At 49.1% G+C, this 26592-nt stretch overlaps 1 protein-coding gene across 8 annotated transcripts in view; it reads left to right on the plus strand.

Moving 5' to 3' along the window:
- The window catches only part of LOC135903419 (tyrosine-protein phosphatase non-receptor type 11-like), a 256113-nt gene that overhangs the window by 117795 nt on the left and 111726 nt on the right, over positions 1-26592 (plus strand). The gene's annotated exons all lie outside the window — the stretch shown is intronic.

The raw sequence follows: 26592 nt of genomic DNA on the forward strand, positions 1-26592 counted from the left end.
AATTGTCTTTGACGCCGTGTCATCGGCTGGAGAAGTTGCCAGTGTAGAAGTTACCAAGAGAATGCGTCAAATGGTCCGTGGGGCGAACGCACGGTGGAAGGAGGAGCTAGAAAGGACAAAAACAGAAAGGGCCGACGCACTCAAGAACGAACGAGAAAGGAAGTGTGTCGCCGCATCTTTGAAGCAGCTCAAGCTAAAAAAACAAAGTGTTGGCACATGCCGAGATGCAGGTGTCCCTCATTCAAACCGAAATAAACTCTCTAAAACAGTGAAACGCAACACTGGGGCATTGTGCGCGAGCTGAGCGTATATCGGGACGGTTGACGTTGACTTTGTAGTTGCTGAGAGAGAATCACTTGCGAGAAAGTTCGGGCCTCCAACCAAAATGGTTGCTATCACTTGGTAAAAATAGCTCACTTTGAAAAATATTTGCTTCTGTGTGCGCCTCCTTTTTATTCGTATTTGACAATATTCGACTCAATTTGCAAAGGGCTTTACCATTTTTTTATCGAGAATATTTTACTTGCTGTGCATTTTCTAACCCTTCTGTTTTATCTTTGAATGAAGTAAACATTACACCTTACTATTCAAACTAGATTAGGTGTTTTTATAATTGCAGTAGCAATTATATGGACTCTCCAGGTGCGTTTTTACCGTCGCCATCGCCGTGAGACTCCATATAAAGTCCAAGGGCAATAAAATCGTCGGCGTGCCCCGCATGCTGTATGTGCGGGTGAAAGCCTACGCGGGTGAGCCGTCGACAGCGGCTCAATCTCGCGCGCTCGAGGGAGGAAAGCAGCGAGGAAGTGCACCATCGCGGGCAGGGCACCAGGGGAACGGACGAGACGTTCGACATCCGTTTGTGGGCAGGCGCCAGTAAGAGCGGGCGCGAGAGAGAAGGTCTGAGTGCTTCTGCTCCTTGAAAATATGGCTCTGCCTAGGCACTACGAAGGAGGTTTTTTAGCGCATATGTGTAGACGTTTGTCCCTAGGCGTGCCGGCATTGCGGAGTGGAGTCGAGCTTGTTTACGCACGGACGCTGGCTGCCGGCGCTGTAAAATAGGTGTAGCAGCGGGCCCAGACGCCCGATGTGGCGACCGCTGTCTCGCGGCTGCGGCGCTCGTGCTCAGTCAGTTGAGCGCAAGGGGCTGAAAGGCCGCTGGTGACGATGACTGACTTGGCACCAGCGCCGCAGGCGCAAGAATGTCTGTCCGATGTACCTTCAGAGGCAAAGTTCTGACTGGTGTTGCAAAAATTGGGGGACGCTGTGGTCTCCGCCCATATTGGCGGCGAGGAGTTACGGAGTCGCCATCTATCGGAAGCGCCTCGCTGGCGTAGTATGAGGGATCACGTGGCGCGCTCCTCATAGGTTTTGCTGTCAGCGCTCACTGAAAACACCACGCGCGAGCTCTCCCGGACATTTCTGTAACTACTTTAGAAACGAGAGAAGTTTCTTACTGTCTAAAGAATAATCTTGGGCAAACTGAAAGCACACAATCGTTTATAGACGCTATCTCTTTACCGAATACGGACAGTGAACACCACTGCGCGCGGTCGCCGCGATGGAGTCTCCCGAACCGGCTTCTTGAGTGAAAGGTAGGTAAACTCTAAGAGCAAACTATCTGAAATATGTTCTTATAGTGTTTGTATAACTAAATGGAGCGTAATAGAATGAAGCCTCAATGCAGCGACCGACGGCGCGTCTTCATGCTTGTCTGCGCACTGTTTCGTTTTCTCCGCGCGCGCGTTTTCGCACCGTGCCATGAGCTTTAGGCTGCAGAATATGAGCATTTGACAATACACAAGCAACCATTGTTGCGTGGGCGCTATCAGAGCTGTTCAAAAATAATTTCATTGTAGAGACTTCGACGCCTGTGATGTGCCGTCGCGACGATTCAATCTTTTTTTTCTTCTAAATTCTTTGACCTTTCAATACTATCTCTCGAGTTGCGTCGCGCTGTATGTTTATCGGTGTTCTCAGCGTGCAATGCCCCGTTGCTCCTTTTTTGTAATCCAGAGCATTAATTCATAACACAAACATGACCATATGCCATGCTTTTTTTAAATGTGCTTCTTACCGCTGCCTTTCCACTCCACTGAACTTGCCAGTATCTATAGCATCAACAAGTTCATAGACCAAACCGTCATAACATTAGTCGGACAGCGGACTCGGGCGAGCGTCTCAGTGCACGTTTTCAGAACATCGCAGACCGGGCGCCGTAGCAGAAATCTTCCTCGCGTTTGTGCTTGCTGCATACCCGAGTTGTAGCCGATGGCTGTTTGCCGGTTTTATGTTTCGCGAGCCAAGCTTCGCGCAGCCTTCTTGTCCTGCGGCTGCGTGTGAATAAGGCTGACACCGTGCTCCGTTGCGTGCGTCCGGCATTGCGGCACCGAGCAGTAGCCTACCATGTTGTGCGCCTTCAAAGGCAGCCACTACCTATTGTAGTGCTTTCAAGCGTTGCAAAGGAGACACTCGAAGCGGCAAAATCTCGTCACTAAATGAGGACCGCAGCGTATGAGGGAATTTAAACTCTCGTTTTCAGCTCGCTTCGGCGCGCCCGAAGCAGCCGAAGCGGCCGCTATGTCCACGTGATCCCTCCTAGCACGTCACGCCGACGGTGGCGCCAGCTTTTCCAGTGGTGGAGCTCGAGGCCAATAGCGGTGCTCCGCCGGGAGTCACCTAGACCACCGCGCAGGTCCGACGATCCGAGCCCCTCAGGGGGACGATCAGCTCAGCCGCGTGTGTAGCGTGTGCCCGAAGCAGACGCTCGTTCGGTCTCCTCTGGGAGCGAAACAGAGTGCCGCAAGGAGACGGCCCAGAGTACAAGGAAGGCGTTTATTGTACGACCACTTTGGCGTTCAGGATATACCGTATACACCCGTTTCGGCGCGAGGCTCATGAGCCGAAGCTCCCGCACACGACCGGCTTTATGTGCTCCCGCAAGTCAAGGGGTGACACTCAGTATCTCAAAACGCGGTAGCACGCCGCTATACGGGAGGATGGCTCCCAACGACCGTGCTACCAGGGCAACGTTCTTTCAGCTCAGGGTAGCCTCCGAGGGCGACTCGGCGCAGTACGACCGCGCACGTCAAGTGAGCCGCGTCTCTTTGGCGTAGCCTTCAGAACAGGAGCAGCGAATTGGTACGCAACCCCTTCGGGTCGAGGACCTTCGGCGAGACCGGCCAACCCATGGGATGACCGGGAGAATGGGAAGTCAGTACGCACCGTTTCGCTGTCCGAGAGCTTCTCCCCGCGTTGCCGTTTCTTGGTCGACTTGAGTCGCCAGGAGAGAGGGAACGCGGGTTCCCACCCAAACAGACCAATCGGGTGAACCCTGGACCGTTCGGGGGCGGACGGCAGCAAGTGTTTTACGGTCCCGCAGCCGTTCGGCGCCCTCGGAGGAATGAGAGAGAGGGAAAGCGGTGGACCGCGCGCGCGAAGTTCGAAACCGACCTCGCCGCGCTCGGCTCCTATGCCCAAAACGTGCTGCGCTATGGCGCTGCAACGAAATGGGCTACGCAGTCCCCACACTCTTCGCCTTCAAGAGTGGAACGCGATAGCGTTATCGCATCCCGTTCGCACCGCCTACTCAAACGCGCTACGCCAGCCAAACGTCGCGATCGGCAGAGATAGCCGGGCCCTGACGCGCCATGAAGGCGGACGCGGTCATGGGGCGAGTGGCGCGCCACGTGTCGGGGCAGCGCCGTACATTGCGAGGAGGGGGTCTTCTGCGTTTGCCGCAACATGGCTCTGCGTGTGCGCAGAGCGCAGAAGAAATTTAGCGGAAAAGTACTTCGCTACTCGTGAAACTGCGACTTCTGTAAGTTACATGGTCATAATTACCGATATACACTGCAGTATAACTTTCTACGGCACGTTTCTAAGGGAACACCGCATTCACTAGAGGCGATTTTGTCCCGTTTTGAAGGAACGAACTCGTGGCTGAGTGACAAAGATGTATGTGATGTAGTTCTCCCTATGCCACTGTACAGGGCCATATACAGTGGAGGCCAAGGGCAAGACGTGCTTAAGCGGGTGAAAAGAATGCCAGTAACGCCAGAGACCAAGTCTTTCTTTTTTAAGCTTCACACGGGTACGTTGAATGTCAAAACCTTTTTTAGAAGATCGTGCGTTTTTCTTACCCTGGGGCTCGCATTGCTTGATCTGTAAGAAACCAGAAACTATAGATCATGTATTTCTAGATTGTTGGGCGGGTGTCTTCTTTTGGGATGTACTTCAGAGGAGTATCAAAAAGGACTTTCTTTTAGATCCACAGGGTATTAGATATTTATCTATAAAACCGATGATGGACTGCCATTTGACCTTATTATGCTAGTTGGCCTTCACTGTCTATGGCGCGCCCCTATGGCAGGCTATCACTGCGATCCGGATGCTCGACCTGTACGAATGCTTTTCCGAGAATGCATGTCGAGATTTGTGGAAATTCAGAAAGCACAAGATTGTGTACCTGCGTGGCTGTCAAGGGTGGAACCCTTCACCGCGCTCAAAGAATTCTAAAATAGTCAGCCTTATAAGGCTGACACTTGGTGCTGAAAACTTGCAAATTTGTCTTTTCTCCAATGTCATTTGTTGTTTGATATAGAAGTACAAAACAGGCAATAAATAAATAAAAAAAAAACTCATGGCTGAGTGGTAGCGTCTCTGTCTCACACCCCGGAGACCCTGGTTCGATTCCCACCAGCCCATCTTGCAAGATGTTTTTTATTTATGAAGTGCCTTCTGGGATTTATCGCTCATGGCCAACGCCGACGACGACACCGGCTTTTCTGCGACACGAGCTGCTTAACGCTGTCGCGTTAAAAGTCGTGGGGCGCGGGAGTGTTCGGGCTTAGCGTCAGAAGTTGACGGCTGTGCGTAATTATGTTTATTCAATCGTCTGCTTTACTAATTGTAACAACACGTCATTATTTGGCATCATTGGCGGCACCTCCAGGACACCAAAGCTAGAACCCGGACTGGTCCGTGGGTTGGGGTTCGCCGAGGCCTGCGCGTACCTGGGGTGTAGAACATGGGATGTTCGCTATCGCGGGTTCGCATAAAAAAGTGGCTGTCCGCGACAGCGGACAGCCACTTTTTTATGCGAACACACCCTGGTACGCTTCGGCCTCCGCGGCCCCAACCCACGGGGCGCCTTGCTTCCAGCTTGGATCTCCCAGCTACCCGTTGGGTGCCCTGGAGATCCTGCGCTGTCTGCTTTATTATCACCTAAGGAGCTCTCCTGAGCCCTCCGTTTGCCGGTTACATGTGCGCTCCTGGAGCAGTGCTTGTAAAAATTCCCATCTATCGTCGCGACGAAAAAAGCGACCCGCGCCTTAAGCCTGTTTCACATGCTGCGACTGCAACGACGAAAATCGGTGCTGTCGCACGCGTCGCAATGCCATTTTTAGAGGGCTCATTTCACATGATTGCGATTTCAACAATGCGACTGGTGCGACGCCCAGAGTTGCTTACTGCCAGGTTTCATGGCACACGCTGAATAATTCTTTTATTGTAGAGAATAAAACGTTTACACTATAATATTATTGACTTCTCATGATTAGAAGCAAATAATATGTATGTTTACTAATTTAAACACGTTAGTTAAGATTTGTCTTGGAGTGCGCGACGGCGGTTTCTGTAGTTCAGTGCGACATCGCGCACGTACACAGCTGTTTGCAGGTGGTTCAGCGATTCTTTATTCTATGGTTCAGCGCTGTGTGTTGTCTTATCTACCTTCTATGACCGTTTCGTTCTGCCTGCGCTACAACAATCTACAAGATGACCTATCGACAAGTTCATGTAGCTACCCTCACCGCACATGCATTATTCGGAATTCGGCTGCCACGAAGTTGTCGTGTCAGCCCAACAAGATCCTCGCGCTACTCGTGCTCGGCGTCAGCTTCTGGAGAAATGATGCGTGTATATTGCCCGTCATTGTGCATATGTGGTGCCTGCTCCTAGCCATATTCTTACGCCAAACGCAACAAGAAGCACCAACCCGAACGCCCGCGTGTGCCCCTGGACGAAGCCTCAAACGATCTGTGTGATTACGACGTGGAATGAAAATTGTGTTGTGAAATTCAACCTTAGCGCTAGCCTGGTTCGTCCATCACCGTGCTTGCGCTGCGAATATATATATATATGGGAGCCCTCTCTAAATATTTCTAAAGGCACAAAGGCCGACGCATCAAATGTTTCGAGCAGTTATCGTCACTTTTGTAGAAACCTGTACGTTGTAACATAGCATTCTAAAAGACACGCTTCTCGGCCACTTTGGTGTCCCGTGTCTCGCGCTGGTAGTATACTCGGAACTTCTAATAAGAAGACCATATCAATACGCGCTATTCATAATGCAGGATCGTAGGCCCACGGCAGGCGCACTTGCTGTAGAATTTTTCAGCTTTCTTCTCAGCCTCGCACGCCTCTCACGGTTAGCCTGTTTTGTGGAAATAAATATTATTATTATATTATTAATGTTATTAGACCTTATAGTGTCTTCACTGTAATTTATAGCAATCATCCAGATTTCTTGAGCTAGTCATGCATTTAACCTGTATGAGATCAACATTGTTACGACATGCTTATGGGAGTCATTTCAAACTAGATTGCTCAGCCAGAGAAAGTACAAATGCAAGCCTCAATGTTTATACCAATTTGGTATTGCTTAACAGATTATATTGGCAGAGTTTATGCCTGCTTGCATTTCCTGCAATTCAATGTTCAGAGCTGGAAAAACTGATTCCTTTTCTTGCTGTCAAATGGCTGCTTCAATGTCAATAGCAAGCTATAATTATTCATTTTGAAAGTGTTAAGCAATGACTATATGTCTAAGCTTACGAATGCGTTTTTGTTCCACATACACAATTAAGTTTTCTCTCTCCCTCTCATTGACAGCCATGGAATGAAACCGTTCACTTTCATAAGTATCAGGATGCAAACATTCTGGAGTTTGTCCTGAGCATTTGTCTGCATCCTATAGTGTGCATGTTTGTATCAAGTTCTCGTGTTACAATCGCAGTGATCTACACATATTGTTATATTGCAACAAACAAATTTATTTCACTTTGTTTTCAAATCTACAATGTGGCCATGCAGTAACGACTGCATTAATAAGCAAAAAAGAAAACTGCAGATTCATTGTACGTGTTGGAATCTATGCGAAGTGAAGTTTTTGTCAAGTGGTCAATTAAACGCTGTTAAAGTAACTGCAATATATACAATTTCTCTTATTTGCAACAATCCAACATGTCATCTTTTGCAAGGTTTGCTTATGCACCACATAGGTCACAACCTTAATGTCATGTAATCTTTCTGTTCACAAACCATACCGAAACGCAAATGGCAGTTAATGTAGATGCACGCTGCGAGACATCAATGCAGTGACGTTTGTTGAGCAAGGAATGGTGCGAGGTGTATGCAGATGAATGAATGACGTGCTTATGTACTTACTTATTTATATACCTCGCAGGCTGTAAGGTTGGAGTATTATGCAAGGGTGAATAAAAAAGTTGTTACAAAAGGAAGAAGGGCACAACATTAAGAAAAAAAACAGCAAAAAAAGCAGTACCAATACATTGCACCAACTAGCCCAACGTGTTTTACTGGCACAACATTATACAATACTTAACAATAACAGAAAAAGTTACTGCCCATGCACCCTGTACAGACGATAAACCAGCGAAGCTGAAATGTGCAGCCCCGGTGTTTATCACTGGGTTAATTCCAATGGTTTATTCAAGTCTTTCTATATTATTGGTTATATCTTTGTTTCTTAATGAGGTTATGGACATGTTTGGCTTGGGTTTATGACATTGTTTATTTGGAATGCCACACATTGCACTTTGCAAGATCACCATTATGGAAAGTGCAGTGAGTGGTTCATTGTGTTAATCCAGTGGGTCCATCAAAGTTTTTCTGAATTATGTTATGCACTTGTGTTTTGTAATGCATTAATCATAATGTTTATGACTCAGTTATGCACTGTAGTTATGAAGTGACACACCGGGGCTGCACATTTCATTTAATTAAATACAGGGACACATTTTCGAACCTATTGGGAAGTCGGAGAGAGATTGCTGTACACATGCGCTCTGCTGCTAGAGAGAAACGACGTCACTATTGGTCTAGCCAATGGCCCACCACACCTTTGCTGTGAGATAATAATGACATCATGATCTTGTCTTAACCCCATCCCCCTCTGTGTCCCTTCCCTGCAATAATACGTAAATAAATGTGTTTGAAATGCATAAGCATTTCTATGTCTACCCAACAAGAAATGTCTCCGTCCATCATGCAAGACGAATGCAATGGCTCACACCCCCTTAAACAATGGCTCATACCCCTACACTAGGGTTTTTGGGATCGGACCATGAGTGTTTTGCCTAGGCATATACAGCTTCACTGTAGAAAGAATGAACACCTCTCTGCTAGAGACCAAGACAATCATGATGTGTATTAACAAATGAAAGTTTATTGAACATGCCGAGTAAATGCTGGTCGACAAGCAATAAATCGAATTTACACAAAAAGCAGAAGCAAGATCTGATGTGTGTCCATACAGATCCCAACAGGAAACGTATCCATCTCTGAAAGTGTAACAGCGGCCATGCTGACACAAGATTCTCCCAGTGTATTTGCATCTACAGCATCCATAATTTTTCTAGGCAGCCGATCTCCACAGAATGCTAGCTTCTTCCTCTACAAGGCACTCTCCACATGTGAGCGTGCATTGTAGAGGAAAAAGCTAGCATTCTGTGCAGATCGGCTGCCTTGAGAAATTACGGAAGCTGTAGATCTAAAAATGCTGGGTTAATCTTGTCAGCACGGCCTCCGTTAGAAATGGATGCATTTCCTGTCAGGAAATGCACATGAATTTTTGCTTCTCCTTTTTGTGTATGTTCAGTCTATTGCTTGTCAGCGAGCATTTACTTGGTGTGTACATTAAACTTTTGGTTGTTATATCATCTCGGTTTTCTTGTTCGTCCTATGTGTTCTCTGGTGCCATTTGCAGCCAGGCTATTCGTTCTTTTTTTTTTAGACTGCAACAAGTCACTTTAGTGGCCCTCATGATACCTTATAAAATCTTTTATGTGGCCAATGTAGCAAGAATGTACAGTGTGAAGCAGTAAGTACAGGGCACGGAGCAAGAAATATAGGAGTGGAAACTCCGCTGTTTGCGGCGACCAGAAAAGGTCACAAGCCCGCGGATATATTTTCATGCTGGCGGCACCTGGCGGCATGGGAAGAAATTACCGCTGTTTTGGTTGCCAGGGCAACCGGTCGAGTGTTGCTCCCGTTTGGCCGCGCGCGCCTGACTTCTACCAGAGTCCTTGCATTTTTTTTTTTTTTTACTCTGCTTCTACTGAGGGAACTCTCGCGCGCTTCTTTACCGCTTGTAGCCCGAAGAGCAACTGCTGCTACGCCTCAGCCATTTGAGCACAGTAAAAAATAAAACGCATTCTCCATGACAGCTATAAAATGATACGTAGCTTCTGGTTGTAGCCAGGGCTATCTTGCTCCGTGGCGGGCGGTTTTCGGCTTTTTGCACTTGGGAAACTGATGGCTATCTCGTTCCTAATCGCTCATAGGGCGACCGCTTGTTTCTCGCTCTAGTGCTCACAGGGGTGCGCTTAGGAAGGATGCCACCGTGCATGTGTTTCCGTTCCTTTTCTTTTTTATAAGACTCGCGAAAACTAGTTGCCCTAGCTGCTTGGCGATAAGAGGAAGATTGGCGGAAGTTTGCCACACGTGTTGCTTTTTTTTGATGGGCACACAACAAAACAGTTTTCTTGAGTGCGCGCACCTACGCAGTTCGGTTACGGCGTGCCCGCTGAAGCAAACACCCGTGTCGTCTGCTTGTCGTCTGCTTTGAGCGGGTGCCGCCGGAGTGAGCGCCGGGCGCTGCTTTTTTTTTTTTTCCGCTGCTGCTTCTACGACGCGCCGCATGGTGCCGCCACTGCATAGGGTAGCGTCGGCGCATGCAACAATTGTGACTTTATCTGGTCGCCCGCGCTCGCTCGCGCTGACGGGAGTTTCACCTCCTATATGTCTTACTCCGTGGTACAGGGTATGCTAACTTCTAATTAGTAGGTTTATTGTAAAAGTGCAGTGACCTGTAAAGGTTACCACAAAGTAGTACAGCAATAAAACCTGATAAAGACTAGTGCTTGATGAAACCAAACATAAAAGCAGGAAAGGGAGAAAATACATATAGATATACAAGTCCAGGAAAAAAAACATTGTGATCACCAAGTGTGCATGTGGCTACCTTCCAGGAAACTCATTTTTTTCCCAATGGCATGGAACTGGAAGAATGTGCTTGCATAAGCAAGCTGTCAGTCTGTCTATTGGAATAACAACAGTGTTTCTTGAAAGGTGCTGGCATGCAGGATTGGCAATTGCAATGATTTTTTCCTGCACTTGTAATTTTTCTCTATTTTCTTTCTGTAGCATTTTTATTTATGTTTGGCTGCATCAAGCACCAATTTTTATCTATCCTTCAAAGATGTCTTTCTTTTTCTGGGGGAAACTCGGGGAAGGCAGGAGATAGAAATTAAAGACGATGAGCAACATGAGAAGAAGGTGAAAGTAGGAGCCAACGTTTCCACAAGTGGACCTTGAAGAAGACAAGTCCACTTGTCGAAACGTTAGCTCCTGCTTTCACCTTCTCGTTTTGCTCATCGTCCTTTTCTCTTCTGGTAAGTTATATAACTCGCCACATTTTTACAAATGAACCTCAGTTGAAAGTTAGTCCTCATCCATATCTAGTGTCATCCTGTTGATACTGCTTCATGCTATGCACTCTTGCAACATTTGTGTGTGTGTGTGTGTGTGTGTGTGTGTGTGTGTGTGTGTGTGTGTGTGTGTGTGTGTGTGTGTGTGTGTATGCACACGTGTGGATTTGGATGTGAGATCGGGCCCTTGGGCAGAGGTATCATTCTTCCCCTGTGCAACCTTATGAATTCATTAACTATAGTGCAACAGAAATGCGATAGACAGGAACGAAGTGAACACACAGAGCGCTTCGTTCTTGTCTGTTGTCTATCTGTTGCACTTTAGTTAATAATGAATACACACAAACTCATCTAGTTTTCAGTTATTATGTTGGGCTTATAAGCCCGCTTGTGTACTGGAATATCTGCATGGCTATGTATCCTGTAATTTAATTTCTGGCCATGTGCTTGCAAGTCGCGTGTCAATCTCCTGATTTTCCTGACAATCTTGTGTGATGTGCAGGCCCAGACAGTTTCTGGTGAATCCATGCAGGGTGTAATCTGCACTACAAGTGCTGCTTTGATTGCTTTCAGTTCAGATTTTCTATGTGGAGAATGACCTGGAATGGTACTCACTTATATGGGGTTTAGTTTTATGTAGTGTCATACTACTGTTGCACTGCTATTGCCAGATCAGTGTACTATATGTGCCTTATCTGTGCGCATATTCATGATTAGCAACCTCCTCTGTGTGTTTGGCAGTTGCATATAGTCTCCTGGCCTAATTGTTTGCCCCCATATTCTATGGTATGGGCCTGTTGTGTTTCAAGTTCAGGTACTCCCGAGGTTGTGTTTCTGAAGGGAGGGGTAGTCGTCTTTGCATCTCATATGCTAGCTGGCATAGTATCTTGGGACGAGGTTCTGAGCTCTTGAGACAAAGAATTTGTGCTGCAGGCTGCAACTCTACTCTGTCTAGGTGCTTGTTCGTTAGCTCTTTCTCATAGAGGTCTTCAAGCATGGTACAGTTGGAAAGACCTGTTATTACTACCCGATGCCTGTATTCAATGAGTCGTCTTTTTTGTGTGCTGCTGGTAATTCATACCGGACCATACCTTGGACACAAGCACAGCATCTGCGATTTTCTATAGTATCCACTTGTCCACCCCTACTATTTCGAGATTATTCTTTTCACCAGGTGTGGAAGTTGCGTCCAGGCATTGCATAATTGTTTCACCCATGTGCTGGCTCTGCCGTCATAGGCTTACACTAGCTGAGGATTTGTGGATGTTGACTTGCGGGCATATTTGCCCAGCTATGTGGATCACAATGTGCAATCTGGGGTAGTTCTTGATTCTAGTCTTTCTTTCTTTTCCGACGTCGATATGAGCTGACTTATCAGAAAGCGAGAGGCCAGACTGGCCAAGAAAGTCTGCAGTGTTGTCGAGGGCTTGTTGCATCATTCTTGATTTCTGTATAAGATAGCTTTCCCATAGACTGTAATACGCCATAGGCTGTAGTGTTTCTTGTAGTATGCCCGTGTTGTTGGTGTGTGCGGGCCAAATGTACCTCCAACTCTCACCTGGAATTTTCTGTCTTTCAGAAAGTTACTGTTTAAGTGCTCTACCAGAAATGTTTTTGCTCATTGTTCCTCTTATTAGAGCAGCATGAGGTACTGCTGTTAAAAACCTATTCACTCACTTCATTCTTTCATAAGCGGTATTACACAATGTCCTGTAATAAAGTTTCTGCTGCTTATGGCCCACTCATATCTGCCAGAAGGGACAACTCTTGAAAAAGGGTTTTCTCTGTGCTATGTGTGCGATGTAGTATTAGCATTCATGCCTTGACATTTATACGTCTGTAGAACCAGCTTCCTGACAGAGTACTTGCTATACCTGATCATGCTTATTTGTGCAGCGCTGTTGAACAATACATATTGATGCAATAAATATTTACACACTCGAATTATCACGAAAGATAGTTGTTTTACAATTCTGCCCTTTGCTTTCTATTGGTGTTAGATTTCCCATAAGCATGCCCCCCTATGCAACAGTATTTTGAAGTGTAAGGGTTCAATAAAAGGTGATGAACTAAATCTAAGTGCAAGAGCTTTTTTTCTCACCTATGACTCCCATCGAAATGCGACTTCCATGGCTGGCAAATCAACCCCTCGCCTTGTGTTAGCAGCAGAATGTAATAGCCACAGTGGCAGGTGAACAAATTGAAGAACAATATTTCTGTCTATAATCTTTTTTCTTGCCTGTATGTAAGTAAAGTTTGGAATAAGTTTGTCATTGCAAAAAAGCCCAGTTTGTGGTCTTTTATTGAATAAACCACATATTATGTATAGTTGAAATGCAGAAATTTGTTCTAAAATCCTCAGGTGATATATGTTCTTGCAAGTGGCATGGTATTTCATTACTTATAAAGATAGTAATCGCAGCGGATATTGTTATATGGGTTTACACACTACTATATGTGATCACAAACTTATTAGAAACTTACTAGAAACATGTAAGGCATATAAATGTTTCTGCACACTTGATCAGCTGTGAACATGCAAGAACTGCTTGTACTGGCTGACTTCACTGCACAGTTTTGATTTACTTTTCTTCAGCATGTCGTTTCATACTGTTTTATCTCCGCAAGAACAGGCCGTTTGCCTGCTTTTCGCATTGTTGCACGAGTTCTAAATAATTGTGCAGGAGGGTACGTTGTCACTGTGCCACTATAGAAAACAATTTACTTAATCTACTAGCTGTACAATTAATTACCTTGCAGAACAAGTGTTCATACAGATGCAGTAAGGATACAAAGTCCGCAACATAGTCAATGTTTATTGGTTTCTGTGCATGAAAAAAAAAATTCTCTAGAGAAGAGGTGCAACTGAACGTGCATGTAATATTTTATTCAAGCCACGGATTTAATGCTATCGTAGCAAATTCATTACGATAGCCTACACTTTTGCTCTGTCAAATTTAATAAGAGGCAAGATAAGCTTTCAAGATGCATCGGGAAATTCATGTTTGAAAACCGACAAGAAAATGCAACTGAACGGTACCGCGTTCAGCACAACATTGAAACTTCGGGTACTTTGCTGTCTTGTCATTTGCCCTTGCCAAGGTTGAAATAATTCAAGCGGCTCCGTAAGCGCGATTTTTGCATGCTACTCAACAAAAGCAAATTGTGACGACCTCGTCGTCTGCTAGGGATCGAACACCTCCTAGCACTGACAACTCGCGAAGGCGTACGAAGCAAACGTGAAAATAGCACTTCATTTGCTGTGTAGCGTGTCAACAAACGCATAGCAATCGGAGAATGCAATCTGCGGTACAAGTTTTTTATTCTCCCTTCGCGTACGTACCGAATTCAACGATCCACGTCTCCGCGCATTGCACTTGTCGTTCGAGACGCCATTTCCCAAAAACAAATCGGCGAAATAGCTCCATTGACAGCTCTCCGCGCAATTTCGACGGAAAATCGCAGCGATCGGTGCGACGGTGCGACTGTGCGACCAACCGGTTGGTCGCAGCCGAAAATCGGGGGGTTGGCACTGCGACTGCGATTTTCATCGCAAACGACGGAAATCGCACTTCCGGTGCGACGAAAATCGCATCATGTGAAACAGGCTTTATACAACCTTGCCCCTTCAGAAACAGCGATCACCAAATGGGGCGTCCGTGCCCACCGCCTCACCGCGCGGGCAGCCGGCGGTTACCGGCATGTCTAGGGACAAACCAACGTTACTAGACTAGCTTCAGTTGTAAAACTCCCCGCCCGCGCGCTTACAGCCGCTGTCGCCACTTCTGTGACAGCCGCCAGATGGCAACGCTGTTCCATCGGGCTCCACAGCAGACGCCTCGTCACAGCCTTGAGCTCGTGCGGATGGGCAGTTTGCATATGTTTCACGCTTGCTGGCGTTCTCCCTTGTCCGAAATAGTGACACCAGGAGAAAGCGGTATCCACCTACAGCAATAAGATTTATCGCGCGAGTTCGTTAATACTGAAAGAAAGGTAAACTGCACGAAAGAAAGAAACGCTTACAGTGAAGCTAGAAGCTGCGTTTCTAAATGTCGTGTGTTTCTTCCTGTCGTCTTAACGTTTCACGCAGTTGAGGCTCACGAGCCTGAATGGCTGGTCAAAGTGCGTGATTGTAGGACGATCTACATCCCCACCGAAGCTTCTCACCATGCCAAAGAGGCGCTACAAAAAGAAAGATGAGGTCGGTCTTTGTACACACAACCCCCCTTCCCCCCCATAAAAAGAAAAGTCGAATTTTTCATTCCGTGAAGATGCTTAATCAACGAAGCTTCAACGTACGGCCCCTGTGTTTATCACTGGGTTAATCCCGAGGGTTCATTAAAGTGTTTCTCAGTTATGAGGTTACACACACAATCGGCTCCGATGGAGAGAACGACGTCACTGACGGTTTGCCCACTGTCCGCAGTTGTCGCTTGCGTTCGATGTCTCGAGTTTGCTTGGCAGCATGGTTAGCAGCTTTCGCCTGCGATTTGCCACTTGATTCTTCGAAATTAAATTTCTTCAAAATTAAATCTTTCCGTTATGTAAGACTATGAGTGGCTCATACTCCCTTAAGCAATGGCTCATACCCCCGTAAACGCGGCCTCCCCATTACGACGACAGAAGTGAAGTGAAATTCTACGCTGGAAAGATGAACGGCCACGCAGCCAGCTGTGGAAGACGACGACGAACGCGGGAGCAGTGGCACGAGTGCGTGCCGTGGATTTCGCAGAAAGTTCCCGGTCGGCACGAGGAATCCCACTGTTTCACGCCGAGAGAAGCGTCGCATTGCTGGGAGCACAGAAAAAGTTGTGCGCCGAACTGTCGACATCGTTCCGATAGCAGCCTATGCAGCCAGGTACGCAGCACGTCGGCATCGTCTGCTGATATTCTTAAGAAACTCGGTGAAGGCTACAGTTCCACAAATGACATGCTTGCTGAAATTCGCTGTCAGCAACGAACCACAGAATACACCAACGCTGCACCATCGCTACTAGATACTTTTCAGTTGTAAAACTCCGCCTGGGAGCGGCGCGAGAAGGTGACCCTCTGCCGTCTCCTCTCGCGAGGTGGCGCTGCCACCATGGTTGGCCCGGTTGGCTGCGGAAGCTTTCCCAAAGCAGCAGCGCGCCGCCGACTCAATGCCACAATTTTTTTTTATTTGCTGCACTTCGTGGCGTTAAATATTCAAAGAATAGCCTTTTTACATTGTGCACTCTGTAAAAAGCAGCTAATAGGCGAATGAAGAGGACAGCGAGGCTTTTCGTTAGTGGCATGTTTTATGCACACATGAAAAAAAGAATACCAGTACAACGCCGGATTGATGAATCTAAGCATTATGCATCGATATTCACAAAAGACGCGCTTTCCTGGTTGCTACAGCTACCTTGTGACTGCTTTATAGTTGACAGTTTGTATCCCTGGAGTAAAACTGCATCCGCATAACAATACTTCGCACGTGAACGCGAACAAATATGCGCTGCACAACCAAGAAGAGGGAGGCAGCACCCCTCTAGATAATCTAAAACCTTCCAAAATATCTCTCCGCAAAGGCCTGCCTCATCCAGGGAAGCCGACACACTTTTGTTAGCAGTCTTCATAAAGCCCAGCATCTTTGGCGTCGGGTGCTTTAAGGAACCTTGCTTGAGACTTCTGCACTCAAGTAACTGCAGCCAACTGCTGGGGTTTCAAAGCTTATGTCCGTTATGCATAGATCACATGGGGCGCCCTTTGTGACTTTACGAATAACATATCCAGACAGATAATAAACAACATTGTCCCCTATGTTCATTGCTCATTGCTATGCTCATTGCGAAATTAAGCACATTCTGGTGAGCTGCTTCGCTCCAGGCAACTTATCAACGTCGCCTCAATGGCATTGCGAAGACTACTTTTTTTACTTGCAGGCTTCTCTCGTCTGCTTGAATTTGTTGTTCATGCCGACGAGCACTGGTCCTGGCACACCGTCCACACTACCACGTAGCGCTGTTTTAACAGGTGTATACAGGCTTAGAAGGCGGAATATCTGCGTGAAGTTGGTTATAGTAGGATGGGACTCATCTCAACCGAAGGAACGCACTAGTCTAATGTATTGCTGAAAAAAACATGAGGGAATTTCCTAGCAAACAGTGCAATGTGAATGTAGTCACAACAAATGTGAACAGTGTGCCTTACCTCCAGTGGATCTTGATGTAACTTAATTGTATTGGCTGTCGAAACATAGAGCGCACCTGGACGCGGCAGATCATCGACAATGTCTAAAGTCAACATCAGAGTTACTCGCAACGGCTTTGTCGTTTGTTGTGATGCAAAAAGCTTCAGGTTCTTTTGAATTGCATTCTGTTCTGTCAAGTTCAGCAGTTCCAAAAAATCTTTGATGACCTGACATGATTAGTGTAACAATTTTATATCCCTTAGGAAATGCGCACGAAGTTCAAAGGCGTGGTCTGGTACACTATTTTGACGCAGAATGCTCGCAAATATTTAATAACACAAAAAACAGGAGTGAGAACAGACAAAGTGATAGGAAGAGCGCTGCACCCTCCCTAGCTATCACTTTGTCTCTTTCTCGTGTTTTTTCTTGTTTCATTGCCGTTTGATTGTTCCATTGCAGGTATGTTTGCTCACAAGGCGAGCAGCATTTTCCTGGCACACAAATAAGAAACACGAGCAAAACGTGGCACGCTTCTGCACGCATCGGCGTCTCTGTCCACCCGCGCAAACGTTGTTCGCACCACCCGCCTTCGGGCCGACAGTGTCGCGCGCGCCACCCCGCGGGCGCGACAGAAAGGGGCCAGGTGCCGCGGCGGAGTTTGACAACTGAAAGTAATCTAGTAACGTTGCGCTGCACCGCGTGCTGAATCCGGGCCGCCCGCGTAGCCGGCTAGTGAGGAAGTGAAGCCGGGCGCGACTGCAGCGCCACGAAGGCGCGGGAGGGTGGCGGTTCCGCGCAACGGCGCCGAGTTTTGAAACTGAAGCTAGTCTAGTAACGTTGGGACAAACGAATACAACACGCGCTAAGAAACCTCAGCCGTAGTGCCTAGGCAGAGTCGTATATTCAAGGAGCACAAGCCCCCAGATTTTCTCTCTCACGCCCGCTGTTACTCGCGCCTGCGCACAAACGGATGGCGATCCCTCAGTCTCGTGGGCAGCGGTGGTGGCGGTGAGGGGAAGGAGGCGTTCTACTTCGGGCGGCCGCGCGCGCATGACCGAGCCGCTGTATCTTGAAAGCCATCTGCGACGGGGACAGGGTCCGCCGTGCGCTGTTTGCCACGCTTAGGCTGCGTTCACACTTGGTCTCGGAGCAGGCGGAAGCGGAAAAAACTTGACAAAATCCGCCCGCCTAGGCGGAGAAATGAGCGGAAAACCAGGCGGCGAAAAAATCGGTCTCGGACCGATTTTTTCGCCCAGGCGAAGCGGAAAGACGTTCCGCTTTACCGGAAGGTGCAATCGCATGTAAACATCCGGTCGTAAAATTCAACATTTTCCGTTGCTCATTGTCTATATTTAGGAAAAGCAACTAGCTAAAGCTATCGAAACTATGTCTTGTTTATCTTCCATGGTAGACGAAAGTTAAAAACAACACGCGCAGTTGCGCGAAATGGTAGCTTTTAGTAACTGATGGGTCAATGAATGAACGTGTGTCTTGAAATAGTGTGATGAACAGTGCCACCACGCGGACAAACGTACGCAAACTAGATAGATGTGGGCGAAAGCGGAAGTGATTTCCGCTGCAGTGGCGAAACAAATGTGAACGTTTCGTACATGCGCGAAAAAGATTATCCGGCCGCTTTGGCTTTTCCGTCCGCTTGCGGTTTCCCAAGTGTGAACGTAGCCTTAGTTCGCGTTGAAGCAAGAGGCAGCACGAAAGTCAATTCGCTCATTGCTGCTGCCGCGCTTCCTCACTCCACCGTTGTGACAGCGGTTTTCCGTGGTCATCAAGTGAGATGTGTTCACAGTTGCTTCTGCATGCATGGCACCATGCTTGTTAATTTAGTTAGTAAGTAAATGTTACAAACTTATATGGCCAATAAAACTACTAGCCCTACTTCGTATAGCTGTCTACTAATTTGCTATCGCGATCGATGCTTCGCCTTTCGGGCGAAGCTGCAACTTTTTTTTAACATGCTTATTAGAGAGTGACTTCATCGGGCGACGCGGTGTCAACCCGTCTCGACATAAAACAAAGTTCAGTGTCACTCAGGGAATTTAGCAAAACCGATCAGGGAAAACCTGGAAAACTCAGGGAATTTGGAAATGTCAACTTGGTAGACACCCTGCATTTGCAGTAGAACCTCGTTCATATGTTTTGGAGAAAAACCGCGAGAAAAAAACGAATTTGCCGGGAAAGCGTACGATCCAAAGTAACAAAAACTTTGACGAGCCCAGCTATTGTTCACATCTACGTGAAGTGTCGCGCGGATCGTTGCGGCATGAGACGCACTTTGTTGTTTTCCTCTTGCTTGGTGTTTTAAGAGGGTGAAAGGAAACTGAAAGCAAATCAACCTGGTGGGTGACGCTGGGTGCTGGCGAAGCAAAACGTGATGCCGACATTGCGCCACCTGTAGCATGTGTGCAGTACGCTACCAATGACACTACTTACTACGTGTTGTAAAACTGATAGGTGAAGATGTTTATCGCAATAGGTTTGGTGGCGATAGCTGTGAATGCAGCATGCGACCACCCGGGCATAGATTTGCTAGTACCGGAATAAGAAACTTTGCATGCCATCGTTTTCACGGGAGACGGGCGGCTATATAACGTTTTCGATCGCCCATTCGTCACGCCTTTTCTTGTTCGCATGGGATGAAAATGTATGCAATCGCAGTCTGCAGCAAGGAACGGCGGTGCATTTTGTTCCGACGGCACCACACGCTGTGAAACAGATAGGCAAAGCTTATCGCAATATTATTGGCGGGGATAGCTGTGAATGCTGCATGCGATGACCCCAGAGAAGATTCGCTGCTACCGAAGTGTGAAACTGAGTGCAGCTGGCATTTTCTCGTGAGACGGGCAAACAAGTATTGCGGTGAAGCTGCCGCGGCGGGCAGCTATGTACTGTTCTCGATCACGCGTGCCTCGTGCATTTTCTTATCTTCATGGGATCTAGCGGCCGGAAAATGTATCACATAATCGCAATTTGGCGACGTACTGAGCGTTATTGCCGAAAAATTGTGTTTTCTGGGAACGTATGAACTGATAGTAAATGAGCACAGCTCAGTTGGGTCGTTTTTTGCGTTCTAGATTGTGAACATTGGCGCCGATGAAAACGTACGTCACGGGAACCTGTCAACGAGGTTCTGCTGTACTTAGTGTGGAATGGCTAGATGGGTCAGTTACCAGTGAAGCCATAATAATTTTATCGCTAAGTGTTTTTGTGGGTTTTTTAGATTGTTCTTGAGCACAAGTTGCATTGGTGCAACAGCTGTGCTATATAATACAGCTTTACTAAAATTATACTTGTTCGTTCCTTGATGCACCTACTCGAGTGCCACACTTGTGCGAACTGCAATCAAGTGCTCTATTTTTGGCTTCTAGCTCAACTCTCAACTCGCCCAACTGTCTATCCTTTTGCTCTATTTTTACCTAGCTTTTTCTTCACTATTTGGTTTGCCTATACAGTTATAACCTTGTTAATTCGACACGTTAATTTGGAAATTGGATAATTTGTACTTGTCCTTTGGTCCCGGCAGGCGTATACGCATTATTTGACGCAGTGAAACTCTCGTTAATTCGGATGTATTGGGCCACACATTGATTAATTCGGACAAATCTTGGAGCTCAGTGAGGGCAGAGTGCCGCCGAAGCAAAAGAGCAAAATCGATGTCCACCGAAACGAAGCGGCGGAGTTCGCATCACCTAAGTCATAAGGGAAATCGTACGTGAATGACAGCAATGGCACAATGTTTCGTGCCAATTTATGTCTTTAAAGCTTTTATTCTTGCATTTACTGCCGTGCACAGCACTGCTTTGGCCACATGCCTTCATGACTTCGAGTCGACTTCCATGATTGCGTCGCGTCGATAGCGGCCGCAGTTTCATCTGCAGCGGCAGTTGTTTCGCTTTAACTCGGTGTGCTCGTCTGCCGCATGCCTTCATAGCTGCGTAATTGCCATCCATGATCGCGTCGATAACGACTGCGACTTCGTCCGAAGTTGCAGCAAACGGCGATGTTATTTGGATTCGGAGCGTGCATAGGCTGCGTGCCTTCTGAAACGCAAGGTTCGCCGTCCGTGATCGCATCAACAGTGGCCGGGGTTTCGTCTGCAGCCGTTGCGGCAAACAGTAGTTTCGTTCTTACTCAGTGCAAAGCTCTCAAGGAAGAAGAGCACCGTCTACATCGCAATGGGCAGCGACCTGGCGTAAAAATAATTGGAATCTGCTAGCGGTAGTGAAAGGCGGGTCTTGGACAAAGACGCACGAGGCTGCACTGTGGAGCAAGTCGTAATGCCTTCGCCGCTGCAAGTGCTAATCAGGCATGAGTGATGAGAATTGCAGCTTGCGTACTGCTTGTGTGCAAAATAGAAACGGGATTTGCCGATTCGTGCAGTAAATAAGAGTGTGTTGACGTAGTAAGCATTTGTTTACTGCTTTCTTGATACCCTCGATAATTCGACAGTAGGTTAATTTTGACATTCTTTTCGATCCCATGAAATCTGAATTAACGAGGTTTTACTGTATCTGTTGTAACGAGGTTAACTGTACCTAACAAATTCCACTGTAATGGACTTGGCTTTAATAGACTATCAGCTGCAAGAGACACAGTTTTGAGCAAAAATGTTTAAATGATGCTGTACGATGTATTTTCCTGCAGCGAGATGTGTGTGCATCAGTGCACACTGCACACAACTTTTTCTGACCACTTGCAGCCACTTGTTTATCGAAATGTTCACCCTTATTGATACCATCGGTAACCATACCATTTGTGCCCATAAACTTTTGCTGGCCATTGTGTCATTGCTTCATATGACGGATAAAACTGCAATTTAAGGGGGGCGTGGCTTTGAAAATCAACTTCCTTATTTCTTCATGGATTTTGATGAAAATTGGCACAAATGTTTAGACTGTCTCCCTGATGCTCCATAAAAGTTTCAGACCGATATTCTGAAAACATTTTATTCAATTTTATTGAGCAGAATTTTTCTTCCTCTTACTTTCTGGAGAGCCTGGGGACTTAAAAAACGCAATAGAAGGCTTGTTAAGCATTGACTGCATAGCTAAATGCATGCTGAAGGTGGTGAAATTCTTTTTTTTTTTACTTTTTTTTCGCAATACAGATTTTTTGGAGTGCCATATTTTATGTTACCTTCACATCAAGCACACTTTCAGGGTAGATGAATAGCCATATCATAAAAGACCTGCACTGCAGCCCAAGGAACGTGACAAAAAAAAAAGGAGTCTAAATATGTTAAACGGTAACGAAGAAATCAGCTCCAGAAACTGAGCAGAAAGGCAGCAAAACAGTTTTGAGAAAACTGCTCTCAAAGTTTCACCTTCGCTTCAGTTCTCTAAAAGGCACCAACGTTGTAGTCTTTAGGGTGTATTGTGATGTGGGGCATCTTGTACATGTGACCTCTGGTTTGGTGTGCTTCCCCTTCCCCCTTTTCTTTTTATAGGGCATCCTTTGCTGCTGCTGCTCTACAAAGAGCATGGTGCCTAGGTTTCAAACCAAGTTACCTGCAGAACTTTGTGTGGGCATGAATATAGTTCCAGTGTACATTAAGAAAGCTTGTATCCGTAGGCTGCCCGATTGATAGCAATCTCCAGTACAATCAGTGAGGCTTTTTATGCGAAGCGTATTAACGTAGGTTTCGGGCCTTCGCGCGACGCCCGGCGGTGGCCACCATTGACCCTGACGTGGGGTCACGTGACATGACGTCACGTGATGACGTCACACAGGCTGCAGATGGGGCCTCATATCGCGCCGTCGGTCGCCTCCCGGCGGTGGCCACCATTGACCCTGAAGTGGGATCACATGATGTGACGTCACGTGATGACGTCACACCGGCTGCAGATGGGGCCTCATATCGCGCCGTCGGACGCCGCCCGGCGGAGGCCTCCACGCTTCGGTTCGCGCCGTCGCGCGCGACGCGGCGGCGGCGCCACCATCGCTGCATCACGTGATATGTGACGTCACGCCAGGGATGAAGCGGCGCGCGCCCGCCGTCGCGTCAGTCTCTGTGCCCGCAACCGCGCCAGCGTCTTTGCGCCGGGCGTGTATGCGGTCAAGATGCCTCCAAACGCTAAGGATACGCGAAGGTTAAGCCCAGTGGATGCTTCGCATCCTCTGGGCTTAACCTTGATAAGCCTCCAATCTTTTTGGTAGAATTGATCATGTTCCTGAATGAAGGCTCCGAGTGTCAGCGGCCTCCCAAGTCCTCTTTACTTGACAATGACTGTAGAACGTAGGATCAGAGAGCCAGTGATAGATATGCAGCTGCTAAGTGCTTTCCAGAATTGTACTTTTGTCTGATGCCGTGATCACTTCTGCAGCCAGGTGTCTGTGCCAGCCCAAGGGGCCTAGTGAACAGCGCTCATGATGAGGTTCTCTTTATGAAACGGTGTTATGACAGATATTGCTACGAGCCATCGTGACAATAAAGTGAACGCGTAATATGCATGGTTGCGGGTCCGAGATGACGACACGCAAAATGCTTAGCCGCAGATACGAAGGAGCCGACACGCTCGAGGTGCCGACGCGCGAAGTACCTAGCCACGCAGTCCGAGGAGCCGGTGCGCAAGATGCCTAGCCGCGGGCTCGAGGAGTCAACACTCGACGCGCTTATTCGCGCAGTTCGAGGTACCGACGCGCAAAATGCCAAGTCGCGGGCTCGAGGAGTCGACACTCGATGCACTTATTCGCGCAGTCCGAGGTGCCGACGCGCAACATGCCTAGTCGCGGACTCGACACTCGACGCGCTTATTCGCGCAGTCCGAGGGTGCGACGCGCAAAAATGCCTAGTCGCGGGCTCGAGGAGTCGACACTCGACGCGCTTATTCGCGCGTCCGAGGTGCCGACGCGCAAAATGCCAAGTCGCGGGCTCGAGGAGTCGACACTCGATGCACTTATTAGCGCAGTCCGAGGTGCCGACGCGCGACATGCCTAGTCGCGGACTCGACACTCGAAGCGCTTATTCGCGCAGTCCGAGGGGCCGACGCGCGACATGCCTAGTCGCGGACTCGACACTCGAAGCGCTTATTCGCGCAGTCCGAGGGGCCGACGCGCGAAATTCCTAGCCGCGGGCTCGAGGAGTCGACGCTCAATGCACTTATTCGCGCAGTCCGAGGTGCCGACGCGCGATATGCCTAGTCGCGGGCTCGAGGAGTCGACACTCGACGCGCTTATTCGCGCAGTCCGAGGTGCCGACGCGCGAAATTCCTAGCCGCGGGCTCGAGGAGTCGACATTCAATGCACTTATTCGCGCAGTCCGAGGTGCCGACGCGCGATATGCCTAGTCGCGGGCTCGAGGAGTCGACACTCGACGCGCTTATTCGCGCAGTCCAAGGTGCCGACGCGCGAAATTCCTAGCCGCGGGCTCGAGGAGTCGACGCTCAATGCACTTATTCGCGCAGTCCGAGGTGCCGACGCGCGAAATTACCTGCTGCGGGCTCGTGGAGTCGACACTCGATGCACTTATTCGCGCAGTCCGAGGTGCAGACGCGCGAAATGCCTAGTCGCAGGCTCGAGGAGTCGACACCCAATGCACTTATTCGCGCAGTCCGAGGTGCCGATGCGCGATATGCCTAGTCGCGGGCTCGAGGAGTCGACACTCGACGCGCTTATTCGCGCAGTCCGAGGTGCCGACGCGCGAACTTCCTAGCCGCGGGCTCGAGGAGTCGACACTCAATGCACTTACTCGCGCAGTCCGAGGTGCCGACGCGCGAAATGCCTAGTCGCGGGCTCGAGGAGTCGACACTCAATGCACTAATTAGCGCAGTCCGAGGTGCCGACGCGCAACATGCCTAGTCGCGGGCTCGAGGAGTCGACACTCGACGCGCTTATTCGCGCAGTCCGAGGTGCCGACGCGCGAAATTCCTAGCCGCGGGCTCGAGGAGTCGACACTCGATGCACTTATTCGCGCAGTCCGAGGTGCCGACGCGGGATATGCCTAGTCGCGGGCTCGAGGAGTCGACACTCGACGCGCTTATTCGCGCAGTCCGAGGTGCCGACGCGCGAAATTCCTAGCCGCGGGCTCGAGGAGTCGACACTCAGTGCACTTATTCGCGCAGTCCGAGGTGCCGACGCGCGATATGCCTAGTCGCGGGCTCAAGGAGTCGACACTCGACGCGCTTATTCGCGCAGTCCGAGGTGCCGACGCGCGAAATTCCTAGCCGCGGGCTCGAGGAGTCGACACTCAGTGCACTTATTCGCGCAGTCCGAGGTGCCGACGCGGGATATGCCTAGTCGCGGGCTCGAGGAGTCGACACTCGACGCGCTTATTCGCGCAGTCCGAGGTGCCGATGCGCGATATGCCTAGTCGCGGGCTCGAGGAGTCGACACTCGACGCGCTTATTCGCGCAGTCCGAGGTGCCGACGCGCAACATGCCTAGTCGCGGGCTCGAGGAGTCGACACTCGACGCGCTTATTCGCGCAGTCCGAGGTGCCGACGCGCGAAATTCCTAGCCGCGGGCTCGAGGAGTCGACACTCAGTGCACTTATTCGCGCAGTCCGAGGTGCCGACGCGCGATATGCCTAGTCGCGGGCTCAAGGAGTCGACACTCGACGCGCTTATTCGCGCAGTCCGAGGTGCCGACGCGCGAAATTCCTAGCCGCGGGCTCGAGGAGTCGACACTCAGTGCACTTATTCGCGCAGTCCGAGGTGCCGACGCGGGATATGCCTAGTCGCGGGCCCGAGGAGTCGACACTCGACGCGCTTATTCGCGCAGTCCGAGGTGCCGATGCGCGATATGCCTAGTCGCGGGCTCGAGGAGTCGACACTCGACGCGCTTATTCGCGCAGTCCGAGGTGCCGACGCGCAACATGCCTAGTCGCGGGCTCGAGGAGTCGACACTCGACGCGCTTATTCGCGCAGTCCGAGGTGCCGACGCGCGAAATTCCTAGCCGCGGGCTCGAGGAGTCGACACTCAGTGCACTTTATTAGCGCAGTCCGAAGCGCCGACGCGGAAAATGCCTAGTCGCGGGCTCTAGGAGTCGACACTCGACGCGCTTATTCGCGCAGTCCGAGGTGCCGACGCGCGAAATTCCTAGCCGCGGGCTCGAGGAGTCCACACTCAATGCACCTAGCGCAGTCCGAGGTGCCGACGCGCAAAATGCCTTGTCGCGGGCTCGAGGAGTCGACCCTCGATGCGCTTGCGCAGTCCGAAGTGCCGACGCGCGAAATGCCTAGTCGGGGCTCGAGGAGTCGACACTCGATGCACTATTCGCGCAGTCGGAGGCGCCGATGCACAAAATGCTTAGGTAAGGGTCCGAGAGGTCCGCGCGCGATGTGCATAATCGCCGAGTCGGAGACTCCCTGTGCGCAAAATGTTTAGCCGTGTGCCCAAAGATTGCGTGTGCGAAGTGCTTCGTCACGAATTCCGAAACACCGAGTGCTGAAAGGCTTAGCCGCATGTCCGAGGATTCCGCGCGTGAATCTTGGTCGCGAAGTCCGCGTCACCGATGCTCGGAATGCTTAGCCGCGAGTCTGAAACGTCCACAAGCGTAGGGATCGGCCACGTTACTGCTATGTCCGCGTACCGCGCGTTTTGACCCATGGAGATTGAAGCGAGTGAAAACGTCCAGACTCGCGAGGTGCCAAGAGCCGAGCAGACGACGCAAGCGCCAGACCAATGGCGAACCGCGCTGGAGTCACGTGGCGGGCGCGGCCAATCGCTGACTCCCGCACGACCTTCAATCATT

Source organism: Dermacentor albipictus, chromosome 2 (genome assembly GCF_038994185.2).
Source record: "Dermacentor albipictus isolate Rhodes 1998 colony chromosome 2, USDA_Dalb.pri_finalv2, whole genome shotgun sequence".
Taxonomy (NCBI): Eukaryota; Metazoa; Arthropoda; class Arachnida; order Ixodida; family Ixodidae; genus Dermacentor; species Dermacentor albipictus.